We start from the raw sequence: 13,737 nt of genomic DNA on the forward strand, positions 1-13,737 counted from the left end.
GGCCATATGCATGTAAGTAGGGATATTGGGCCTAATAAATGATGACTACATAAAACTTAATTAATTAATTGAGACCGTGGACAAGTCATAGGGTTAAGGTGTGGGAACAGGTATATGCATGTCTAGGATTGGATCTAGGGAGAGCTTGGTACTTAAGCGGTCTTAATGACCCACCTCCTCTTCTCTGGAATCCTACCTGGTGCATAGTATTCGTTCACCTTAGCTCGCGGGGCTTGTTCATGGGCCAAGGTAAGTGGAAACCGTAGTTAAGGGAAAATTACCGAAATGCCCCTAAGGGCAAAAATGACCAAACTACCCCTAGGTGTTGAATGTAAGTTTTGTGGATGTGACATGCATACATATGATGTTCTGCTTAGGTTGAATATGGGGTGGGAATTATGGTACAGAGGAAGGATATGAGGATCGCATGGTTGCTTGACAATCATGGATCCACCGACGACTTTTAAAGCCTAATATGTAAATGAGGGTAGTTCCGTAACTGCGCTACCATTTGTGTGTGGGCTGGGTGGGTCGATATTTATATCCCCACATGGTGTGATGGGGGACAGAGCTGGTGTGTAGCACATGGATGATTTGAATGGGATTGCATTGCATGTTTGATGTATGATGATTTTTGAATGCTTGTTTTCCGTCGAGGGTTGTACACACTGAGTTTGCGAAAACTCACCCCCTCTTTTATTTTATTTTCAGGTGACGCTTAATAGAAGGTTCGATGTTTGGAGGGACTCTGGGTGGCCGGCTAGCAAGATAATTTGGACTTGGTTTTTTTTAAGCATTTAAGTTTTTATTTCTTTTTAAGTGTGTTTAGATCAGATTGTAATAAGGTTTTCATTATGTTATTATTACTTGAATTATTATTATTTTTACTAGAATTTGAACATGGATTTCTTATATTATAGTATGTTTTCTACGTTTCCGCAACTAAGTTTTTTTTTTTTAAAAAATGTTTTAAACAAGGCTTTCGTAACCGAAAGGTTTTTTTTTTAGTTAATTAAGGTTTCTCATTTTAAGAAGGGTTTTCAATGAAAACAAGGTTTTCGCTAATACACTTCAATGTGACACACCAGATTCAACCATAACGTTCGGGTCAGGTTTGGGGTGTTACAGGTCCATCCGATAGCCTTCTTGAATTGTTTCAACACCAAGATGAGTTTCTCTTCTTGCTCAGTAGTTAATTCTATTGAAAATATCACAAGCAAAGTAGAAGCGTTACCTAAATAAACGTATTTTAAATATGAAGGTAATACCTTGAGTTTTAATTTAGGTGGTTCCTTAATTGACACTTTTGGTTGGGCATACTCCCTCTTCTCTTACTCCAAAGATTCAAAGTGGGATTACGGATTAAATCCCCTTTGATTAGCTTCTAACAAAGCTAAATATTCATCCCCCTCTTCATCATTTGGGGGATCTGATGTCAAAATTTGTTCCAACGGATCCTCAACATAGTTGAGCTCCTTTTCCACTATTGAATCCTTTAAATTGGATACTGCAGAACAATCATCAATTATGTCAGTAAATCGCATAGACTTAAAAACGTTAAATGTTACCTGATCATCCTGAACACGCATCGTAAGCTCGCCCTTCTACACATCTATAAGGGTCCTTCCGGTTGCTAAGAATAGTCTTCCTAGGATGATAAGCACTTCTTTGTCTGCTTCAAAGTCTAGGATAACATAATCAGCAAGGAAAATAAATTTATCTACTCATACCAATACATCCTTGATTTTTCCTTCTGGATGTGCTAAGGATTGATTTGCTAGCTGAAGTGTAACCGTAGTAGGCCTAACTTCAACTATCCCCAATTTTCTAAATATTGACATAGGCATCAAGTTGATACTCGCACCTAAGTCATATAAAGCCTTACCACAATATGTTGCTCCAATGTTGCAAGGTATGGTAAAACATCCAGGATCCCTCAGCTTTGGGGGCAGTTTGCCTTGAAGATATGTGCTGCATTCCTTCGTCAGATCTATCATCTCAAATTCTCCAAGTCTTTATTTTTTGGACAGGATACCCTTCATAAACTTGACGTAGCTTGGCATTTGTTCAAGTGCTTTAACTAACGGGATGTTGATGTGAAGTTGCTTGAGTACATCTAGAAATTTCTTGAATTGAATTTCCTACTTCTTCTTCTGAAGTCTTTGAGGGTAGGGTGGTGGTGGTTTCTTTACTGGAATTGATTGATTCATTTTCTGTGGTAATTTTGCATCTAACGGAGTTGTTAGTTTATCGAAATTAGCTGGTTTTGGAATTACCTTGTCGAGTTTTTCAGGTTCTGGTTCTTGTGCAACAGGAATTTCAACACTCAGTTGAACTTTCTCTGAGTCTTGAGCATCAGCTGGCTCCTTTTCAGCTTCGATAATGTTGGGCTCTATTGTCTTTCCGCTCCTCAATGTCAACGCTTTGTAATGCTCCTTCCCTGGATTCCTCGGATTCTCCGTATCACTAGGTAAAGCACCTTGTGGTCGATTCCTGAATTTAGTAACCAGTTGGTCCACTTGATTCTCCAAATTCCTTAGAGTGGCATCGTTTATTCCATGTATGCCTTCAATAAATTCTCTAAGCTATTGGATGATTCGGCCTGAGCTGGTTTCTGAACTTGTTGGGAAAAACTAGGCGGCTAAGTTGGTCTAGGTTGAGCATAATTGTTATTGGTTCCAGCCCCTTGGTTACTCCAGGAAAAATTCGGGTGGTTTCGGGATGATGGGTTATAGAAGTTGGATTGCAGTCCTTTCCTTCCTTAATTTTCGTTTTGGTTACCCATGTAATATACGGATTCAGGGTTTGATAGACATTCTTCAAACAAATGTCCCTCCCTACAATAAACACAGGCTATACTCTCAAATTGGCGAGGTGGTTGGGCTACAAAATTGTTAGACCCATTAGTGGTAAGATTCTTAAGCATTGAGAATATTGAAGATACCTGAGATGCGAGTGAAGTGAGAGCGTCCATTTCATGTATTTTAATGACTCATCTTCTCGATTGGTTGGCCATTGATAATTGTTACTGGGGATCCTCTCGATGATTTCGTAAGCCTCATTATAGGACTTACAAAGGAGAGCACCGTTAGCAGAAGCGTCCACTACCATCCTCGTGTGAGCATTAAGGCCATTATAAAATGTCTCAATTTGGATGCAATGTAGGATTCCATGATGAGGGCATTTATGTAATAGCTCTTTGTATCGTTCCCATGCATCATACAAGGACTCATCATCTATTTGTTGGAAAGCAGTGATCTTGTTCCTCAACTTAGCATTCTTACTAGGTGGGAAATACTTCATGAGGAATCTTTCTTGAGTTTGGTGGCAATGAATTCAACCAGGCTCGAGCTCTGTCCCTTAGTGAGTATGGGAACAGCTTCAATCGTAATGCATCTTTGAAAACTCCAGCTAATTTGAAAGAGTCGCTCACCTCCATAAATAGTCTTAAATGAAGATGAGGATCTTCTGTAGGCATTATACTGAATTGACCCACTGTCTGAAGCATCTGGAACATGACTGGCTTCAGCTCAAATTGTTGTGCCTCGATTTCAAGTCTCTTAATACCCGGATTAAGATCATTAAAAATAGGCACTGCATACTGTCTCAAGGCTCTATCCTTATCATCAGCAATAAGGATAGGATTTTGGGCAAGGTTTGCTCCATTTCCTTGATTTATATTCTCAAAATTCATTCCTTCAGTCCTTCTCTGGTTCGCTTTTCTTCTTTGTTGTCGAAAGGTTCGTTCTATCTCAGGGTCTACAGGGAGTAAGTTAATAATCCGATCAATACTCATAAACACCTGAAATATTCACAGAAAAATTAATTAAGTTAAAAATTAAACAGAAAAATAAAACAAGATGTAAAACTAACAAATTCACAAATAATGACTCTTTAAAACATTCCCCGGCATCAGTGCCAAAAACTTGGAACGACGAAAAAAATGTGCAAGTGTACACAATCGCAACAAGTAATAAAGTGACAAGTAAATCTCGAGTTATCGTACCCACAAGGACTGTAAAAGAATTATTTATGAAATTAATTGTAAAACACTTTGGTAAGGTAAAAATAATTTGGTTTTAAAAGGTGGTCAAAAACTGTTTAAAAACTAAGTAAATATTTAAAAATAACAAAGGATTTCCAATGCACGATTTCAAATAAGATTTAATTAATATAACATACTTGCGTTGGATTAATTATATTTCTTGAACTCAGAATTATTAAACTCATGTTTATACTGTTACGAATAAATTCACAGCAACCCGGTAATTTGCTAACTTATGAACAAACTTACATACAAAAATCCATTCATCTCTTGACATATCCCTATGTCAATTCAACTGACTAAACAGATTCTAGCAAGCAAACATGCTATTGCACATACATACTCATTAAATTGAACCAATCTCTTGCATATCCCTATGTCAATTCAAATGATTAATGAAATCTAATAAGCATATAAAAGACTTTGTGAAGTAACAAGGCATCTCTACCTTGAAACAATTTAATCACAATAATCTTGCAAGTTATGCAAGGCAATAATATCACCAGATACATTGCTAATTTACCCTTTAGCTACCTTAGAAGAATAAACAGGCACTGATTAAATACTGTGTCAATTAATTACAATTTCAATCCATTTAAATAATTAATTCATTAGTTACCTCACATTCGTAATGCAAGAATAACTTAGGCATGGTTTTACTTAATCAAGCGTCTTACCGAGGCTTATAACAACATAAACATCATTTTAAGAATTTAAGCAGGCAAAATATAATCAACCCAACACAAACATAATTTAAGCTGAATTGATTAAAATAACCATTTCAATAGCATAAATATTCATAAACATGTTCGTCAAAACAACAACAAAAATTAAAGAGTTAGGGAACAAGACGCAAATCCGGTGTTTCTCTGTGGCTTGACTAGTTGCTCCATTCTTCGTTCTTTGTTGGCATTGGCTATCAAGGTGGGTTATGAACACCTAATTGCTGGTCCAAAATGGATGATAGAAGCCTCTTTCCCAAGAGAAGAAATCGGCACTTGAACAAGAGGGAATGGAATGGAAAAAATGAGAGAAAAGTGAGAGAGAGAATGAGAGAATGATGTGAAGCGAGTAATGCTTTGAATGACCAGAAAGGGGTGGCTTTTATAGCTGATTTTGGCTGCTAAAAATAGAAAATTCCAGCAGCCAAAGAGACCTCCCTTGGCCGGCCACACACATGGCAAAGTTGAGAGTTTCAACTTTGCTATTTTAAGCTTGGGGTAAATCTACAAAGCCATAATTTAAGGTGGGGTTTGAATGCAATTTAGAAGTCTTTTGAGGGACTTTTTGCAAGCATATTTAATCAGCTCAAATGCTGATTTGGGTCAGCCTATGGGCGGTTCTGGGCTGCCCATTTAGTGGCAGGTTCAGTTACTCAATTTGGCTCGACCAGTGCGGTTCAACTGGACCCTTTCTCCATAATTAATTAAAAATAATTTATTTAACCCACACTAAATGGGGAATAAATTAAAATTAATTAAATTATGAATTAATACACATTTCTGGACCATCTTAGGCTGGAAATTAAAGTTCCCGATACTTCAAGTTGATTCTCGGTTTTGTGTTTTCTACAATGTCAGTCGAGCCAATTTTCGACCTTTGCGCGAATCTGTCGAAAATAGTCAAAATTAATCAAAACTAAGTATAAAATTAAATATATTCACCATGTTCATATTTTTAACATGATTTAATTATTTTATAATATTTAATTATTTTTTGACAAGAATTTAACCGTATTTGCATGAATTTAAGTAAAATTGGGTATGAAAAAGTATATAATTTTTTGTGTTTGCAATACCACTATACAAAATCAATACCAAAATAACATTCTAGAACTTTAAAAATTCAAATTTTGATGAAGGTATCAAAACCTTAGGCCTAGGTATCGATACCTAGCCTTCAATATCGATAACGATGTTAAAAACGATACCAAAATCACATTCTATTTTGGAAATTTTTAGTTTTAAAGCCTAGGTTTGATACCTATACCCTTGGTATCGATGCCTTGGGTAAATTTTGGTAAAAATCAATTAAAATTTCACTAAAACCCCTTGCAATATATTGTATTCAACTCAACACTTAAGACCAATCCAAGATGCATTTAAACTACTTAAAACAACTCTAAATTGATCACAATTATCACATTAACAAACCACATTTTCAAACATACTTATAACCTCAATAATTCATTTCAGATAGAACAAAATACTTCAAATAAAACCAAAATAGATAGAATTTCAAGAGTTTTCATTTTAGTCCCTAACATTCTAGAACACCTTTGGTCTACCTATGTACATGTCATTTTAACTCAAAATATAGTACCTACTCTTCTAGCTCTTGAAGATGTAATGAGGTGAGAGATACCCTAGCCCGACTCTAGTTCTTCAATTCTAACTGTACCTACACTTTAAAATAAATGCATTAAGTTAGTGAAGGCTTAGTAAGCACTACAAGAATAAATAGGTAAATGAATTGTAACTTAATGTTTTTAGAGAAATCTGAACAGTTGTTTCAGGACCAAAAATTTGATGAGTAAATTAATATTTTACTATTATTTTAATGTCTATGGTATGTTAGTAGAGTCGTATAAAAATTTCATTAAGAAATTTTGATGTTTACATGCTTAATTTCGTGAAAAGGACTAAATTATAAAAGGTGTAAAACTAGAGTTCAAGTAGCTAAATGTATTAAATAGCTTTGAAACTTTGATATAAGAGGACTTGGATGGTAAATAGACCATTTATATAGTTAGTGGATATTCATGGATTGGTTTTGTTGAAATTAAGAATATTTTTAAAGGTTAAAAATATAATTAAGTAAATGAAGGCTAAAACAATAAAAACAAAAGAAAGAAATGAGATATCATCTTCCTATCTTCATCTTCAATCGATTCTTCAAGGGAAAGAATAGCTAGGGTTTGATCACATCATTTTTTGTTTGCATGGTATGTGTTTGATTCCGTTTTTAATAATTTTTATGTTTTCGGGATCATTGTAGTTAAATCTAGCTAGTCTAGGCACTAATTTGCAAAAATGTTAAAGGTTTAGGGTTTTTCCATGAACATTTTTGTATGGTTTTTGAAGTTTAATTAAATATTATAAGTCCTTGATGTTAAATAAACAAGTTTTGTAAAGGGATTTTTAATGAAATTTTCATTTGGGGACTTATTTGTAAAAGTAATGAAATACCATGGTAAATTTGTGGAAATAATTATTTTTATGGATTTATAAAAGTCCTTAGTGAATTCGGCTAGTATGAAATGTGGATGAAATTGCTTAAATCTATTTTATGAGCTTAAGGACTAAATTGTAAAATGTTAAAATGTTTGGAAAAAATTGTATTTATGCATAAATGTGGATTATGGATTGAACTGAATGTATGAGTGTAACAGCCCATTTTTAGTCAAATCAGAACAGTGGTTTCAGGACCACAAATCTAAGGTCGAAATAATTATTTTATTATTATTTTAATGTCTACAGTGTAACATTTCAAAATTGGCCCTAGTTAGAACAGTGGTTTCGGGACCACAAATTCGATGTCAAAATATTTATTTTATTATTATTATGAGGCCTAGAATGAAAGTAAAAATGTGTTAAAGTTTCATGAAGAAATTCTTAGTGTAAAGTGTCCAATTGGAAATTAGGGACCAAATTGAATAAATTGCAAAACTTGGATTTTAAAAGAAATTTGCATGAAATTGCTTTAGATTATTAATTAGAAGGTCTTGAAGATTAGTTTTCCCAATTTCTATGTTTTTGGACAAAAATGGGCATGCATGGAAAATTTTGGAAGTTTAGTAAGGAAGGGCATTTTGGTCATTTGGTAATAAAATCAATAAAAAGGGGAAATGAAGGCAAAAATCAGCCATTCTTCTCCCTCTTGCTGCTAAAATTTCAATAGACACCATAACTAGGGTTTCTTCACTTTCCAAGCTCAACAGTATGTGACTCCTAGCCCCGTTTTTAATGTTCTTTGCATTTTTGAGATCATTGAAATATGTTCTCTCCATTTCTACCCATATTTTAAGCTAGGATTCATGTATGCAAAATGACCCATGTGTGACATGTTTGTTCTTTGATGATTTATGGGGGAATATGAAAGTTAGATGTGTGTTAAACATCTTTTCCTAAGTGATTTTCATGAAAAACCCCTAAAAGGACCTTTTTGCAAAAGGTACAAAATATATGGTAGAAATGTGAAATAGAGGAAAATGTCAGCTAGTATGAGTTTATAATACATTCGGCTAAGCTTGGGTAACCAAGGAATTGCATGTATTTCATTTTACGAGCCTAAGGACTAAGTTGTAAAATTTTGAAATGTTAGAGGCAAGATGGTCATTTTGCCCGAGGGTGAATTTTAGGTTCGAAATAAATAGCATGAGGTATTAATAATTTATTTTTACTGATATTGACCCCTAGGAACCGATTCCGAAGATCGATCGTGGAAAACGAAGGTTTCGAAATAACTGAAATACAAAACCTAAGCATTTACCAGGTAAGTTCGTGTAACTCGAATGTAAACTATCTTTAAATACATTAAAGATGTATGTACATGTATGAATTATAATAGTAATATTTATTGTATGACAACTCATGAATTATTAATGTATGGTGAAATGTCCCGGTTGAATAAAAGGGATGAATGATGGATTGCTCGGAAATGAAATAATGGTATAAAGGATCTAGCCTGGACAAGTGATCCTTTAGTGATCTAGCATCCTGAAGAATATGTGTGCTTTGACGGATTTAGCCTGGACCGGTAATCCAAATAGGATCTGAATTTAGCTTGGACTGGTAATTCAGACCTGAACTCGTAGGAGTATATGTCATTGTAAGGGATTTAGCCTAGACTGGTAATCTTGACATTACTCTGTGAGTTACGTTGTGGGGGATTTAGCCTGGACTGGTAATCTCGCCATAAAAGTGAGGTTCATGGGAGTGCGTATTTAAAAGATCACTTACATGATTTGATGGTAAACGAGATATCCATCGAGATTCCAAGAAATTCGACGGGATTAAAATGTTAAATGGGAATAGACATGTTTGAATTGATGAGCTCCTCTATGAAGGATGTTACATTGTACTGGCATGAGACTAACTTGATGGTTGAGTACATGTGATAGGAAATTTTACTATGAATGTTTGGCCTGAATGTCTTATATGGTTGCATGCTAAATAACCGGCAAGTTTACTTTCCCGTTATCCAGACTTACTAAGCATGTTAATGCTTACCCCCTCTCTTTTCCCTGTTTTACAGAGCTCGTGGACTTGTGAAGATTGAAGACGATTAGAGCATTGTCAACACTATTAACTTGTCTTGCGTTGGTATATAGATATTTTATTTTATTTCAATGGCATGTATAGGTTTTGGTTATTTTGTGATATGTGTCATTGGTTGGCCTATGTAAATATTAAACTTATTCTTTTTGTATATGGCCATAAGGGATGGCTCATTTTGATGTAGGCTATGACCTAATAATTGTGCTTGTTGTAGTTAAATGTTCTTGTGATGATTAAATGTGGTATATTATAAATAGACATATGAAATGTGGCCAAATCACTTACGATGGTTAGGTCATAATTGGCAATGAGTTATAACAATGAGCCAAGTCTAAATGTGTTTTTGAATGAGATAAAAATCCTAAATACAAAAGGATAAATTAACATGTACATAACCGATGAGATAAGGTTAACATGCAATAGACCGTTTATGGTAGTACTCGGACATATTTAGGCCATGTTAAATATCATTGAGGTTCACAAATATGAGTGGTTATAGAGGGTGACCATTGGCTTAGATTTGTAGCCTCCAAAAGGGTCCATACGGATAGACACACGGGCGTGTGTCTAGACTGTGTGTGACACACGATCAGCCCCATGGGTGTGTGGTATGGTCGTGTGTCCCCTGCACCTAAATTTTTTAGGTCAGAATGCATGGTAGTAAAAACACGGGTAGAGACGCAGCTATGTGTCTCAACTGTGTGGAGGACACGGCCTAGTACACGGGCGTGTGTCTTGGCCGTGTTTCCCTAAATGCATGATGACGTCATAAACAGAATGCTCAAGTTTTTTGGCACGGGCGACAACACGCGTGTCTAAGCCATGTGAAGGACACGGGCCAGGGACACGGGCGTGTGCTCAGCCATGTGAGAACCCCTGTAGGTTCGAAATGAGAAATAAATTCAATTAATTCCACACGAGTAAGGGACACGGGCATGTGCATTGCTTCCATACGGGTGTGTGAGGCTTGAACTTAGAAATTTTCCTAAGATTTTCTTAAGCTCTCGGTTTAGTCTCGGACCATTCTTAATGTATGTTTTGGGTCTCGTCGGTCCATAATATGGACATTATCAATATGATTGATTGGTTTTAATTTGGAACGAAATTTTATAGCTCGAAATTTTCCCGAAAATGTCATATTCATGCCCAATAATGGCCTGTGCCTTGTCCCAGTCTTGGGTACGGGTAAGGGGTGTTACATACAGCATGACAATATGATTGTGTGAAAATTTCGTTAAGAAATTTTATCGTTTGAATTCTTAATTTGTTAAAACAGACTAAATCGCGTAAAGTACAAAATTTGAGTTATATTAGCGAACGATGCTATATGGCTCTGATATTAAATAATGGAAGTCCTTATGTGGTAATTATACCATTGTTAATATGAGTGGACAAAGATGGACATCATTTAGGTGATTTTAATCGTATATCATTAAGGGTAATTTTGTAATATGGTAATTAATGATAATTAAAGAAAACAAGTTAAAATTTTTGTTTCATTCATCTTCTACAACCAAAAATACAACCTAAAATAGCCATGGGAGAAGCTTTACATTTGACCAAGGCATTTTTGTTCAAATAGCTACAATTTTTGTCTCGTTTTTAATGATTTCTATGTTTTTGAGATCGTTGCAGCTTAATCTAGCTAGCCCAGTGACTAATTTGCAAAACTGTTAAGGTTTAGGGTTTTTTCATTGATGAATCTATGTGTATTTTGATGTTTGATGATAGAAAATAAATGGTTTTTGTTAGATAAACAATATTTGTTAAGTGATTTTTAAGAAAAAATTGTCAATTAGGGATTTAATTGAGAAATGTGTAAAATTCATGGTGAAATGTGTGAAATAATGAAAATTTTAGGCTGCTAGGGACTTAATTGAAATTCGGCTAGCATGGGTATAAGTTGAATTTCATGAATTTGTGTTTTTATGAGCTAAGGACTAAATTGTAAAAATGTTGAAATATTAGGGGTAAAAGTGTAAAGTTTCCTTAATGTGTATTTTGGACTAAATTGAATAGGGTGATAATTAAATAAGTTAATTTTGACTGCATTTAGATCAAGAAAAGCGAAATTAGGATTTAGATGGGGGGAAAAATCAAGGTTTTGGACTAGTCGATCCGTTCTATCGTTTTAGCTATTGAGGTAAGTTTGTATGTTAAAAAGCATTATTATAATTGTGTTCTAAATACTTTAATATTGAATAAATTGTGTATACGACCTTGCGGATGTGTTCAACGATGATTTGGTAAATGAGAAATCCCGGTTGAACCTTAGGAATAGATTAGGATACGAATGACATGTCATTAGGGGTTATGTGATTTGGGTGCTGGTCCGTACGTCCTACCAGTGGCTGAGTTATCCGGCATGTGTTGCGAATTCTCGTCATCTTGTGTGAGCAGCACCGCGTAGCTTCGTCATGACCGTCAGCTTGTGTGAGCAGACCCGTTGATAGCTCGAGAGTGAGCATTACGTGTGATATTAGATTGAGATAGTTTCGGCTATGTATTGGCACTTACGGTACAAGATTCCCGATTATCCGATAGTATTCCGAATGGTTCAACGGGTATATCTAATATACAAAATGGTGAGAAGTAGATATGTATCAGTACAGGTATGTATGGAAATTATATAAGCATTGAATCTATGGAAGTTGTGAAACATGGCTAATTGTGTGATTGAATATAGGTTAATATTGTGATTAAATGTTTTGTAGTATGTTATGTTCATATTCTTGAATGGTAATAAAATGGAGAGCTTTGCTTATTATTTCATACGAGCTTACTAAGCTTTATAGCTTACACTATTTACTTTTCCATGTTTTATAGTGAATTTCAAAGTTTACTCGGATTGGGAGTCGTTGGAGATCTCATCACACTATCAAGCTATCACTTTGGTACTTTTGAATCTATGTATTTTGGTTATATGGCATGTATAGGAATTGGTCATATTGGTATATATGATAGTAATGAATTTAGCCATTTGAATTGGCTTGTAAATGTTATGTCGATTGTTATGTGTAGCCATCAGATTTGGTTTATTTTGGTATGTTTAGTAGTGGTTGTATATAAGTGAAAAGGGCCCTTTGAAATAATATGTAAATTTGCCATTTATATGCTTGCTGTGAATTGGTAGTTGGAGTATTAAATGGTTGACATTTGAGATTGGTATGTTTGTGATTTTAGGTAAGATGATGCTTAAATGAATGTAGTCTTATTGATGATTTGAGATTACGAGTTTTGGTATGAAATTGAATGGCACATTGTTGTATTTAGGTACTTTGTGTTGCTGGTATTGATATATCATAAATTAAGCTTATCTGAGTTTGGATGAATGCTTATTTATGCCATGTTTTGGTGCCATTTGGTTTGGTGTAGGTGTATGAAATTTGGGTGAGCAAAATGGCTTGGTAAATAGCCTATTTTTATCCACACGGGCAGAGACACGAGTATGTGTCTCAGTCATGTGTGACACATGGTTCGGTGACATGGCCATGTGTCCTCTGGTGTTGATTTAGAAATCAAGTTAGTATGCTCCACACGGCCCACGACCCAACACACGGGCGTGTGTTTTGGCCGTATGGCATAAGTCAGTATACCTTACAGGTTTGGCATTGCCTAGCACACGAGCGTGTGTAGCCATTTCGAAGGGCACAAGGGCTGGTCACACGGGTGTGTGGTTGGCCGTGTGACCCAAGTCATAGAGTTACACGGGGTCAGACACGAGCTGGGACACGACCATGTGATTCCATTTCGAATGTCCACACGACCAGTGACACAGAGGTGTCTTTGGCCGTGTGAGACACACGGTCTAGCCACGCGAGCATGTGTCCCCTGTATTTTGCAAGATTTTTTGAGTTAATGGTTTTGTCCCGAACTACTCCTAGTGCATGTTTTGGGCCTCGTAGGCTCGTATTAGGGATAACGTGAATGATGTTGAATGATGATTACATGAAATTTGAAAGTGTATGTGAAATGTATGTTTTATTGTATAATATGTCCAGTAATGCTTCATAACCCTATTTCGGCATTGAATACGGGTGAGGAGTGTTACATTTATTGGTATCAGAGCTACGGTTTAGTCAAATCTAAGACTAACGTAGCATATGTGAGAGTCTAGCTATACATGCCATATATAACCTGTGATAGTGTGATATCTTCTGACAGTTTTAAATCGTGTTTTAATATAGTAAATGGATCCCAATTGAGTTGTAGCTAATGATGTTGAGAGTAATGCACTAGCCTCCATTCACGGAGTAGTGCAATCAGAGTCAAGACCCGTATCGGGTAGTTAGGGAGGAGAGGCCAAAGAAGCCTTCTTCTAGATGATGAATGAATAGTTCATGGAATTTGTTTGAACAAATCCGACTGCTCAACAACCTCCACCCCACCTAATCCCCAACCAGTTCCCGTAGC

The 13,737-nt window shown here is 35.6% G+C and overlaps 1 non-coding gene across 1 annotated transcript; it reads left to right on the forward strand.

Moving 5' to 3' along the window:
• The first annotated feature begins 3,166 nt into the window (after positions 1–3,166).
• LOC121210175 (small nucleolar RNA R71) lies at positions 3,167–3,273 on the forward strand. The gene has a single exon (XR_005905303.1). It is a non-coding gene; the product is annotated as a small nucleolar RNA R71 (small nucleolar RNA).
• The last annotated feature ends 10,464 nt before the right edge of the window (positions 3,274–13,737 follow it).

The sequence above is a fragment of the Gossypium hirsutum genome, chromosome A11 (assembly GCF_007990345.1).
Source record: "Gossypium hirsutum isolate 1008001.06 chromosome A11, Gossypium_hirsutum_v2.1, whole genome shotgun sequence".
In the NCBI taxonomy this organism is placed as follows: domain Eukaryota; kingdom Viridiplantae; phylum Streptophyta; class Magnoliopsida; order Malvales; family Malvaceae; genus Gossypium; species Gossypium hirsutum.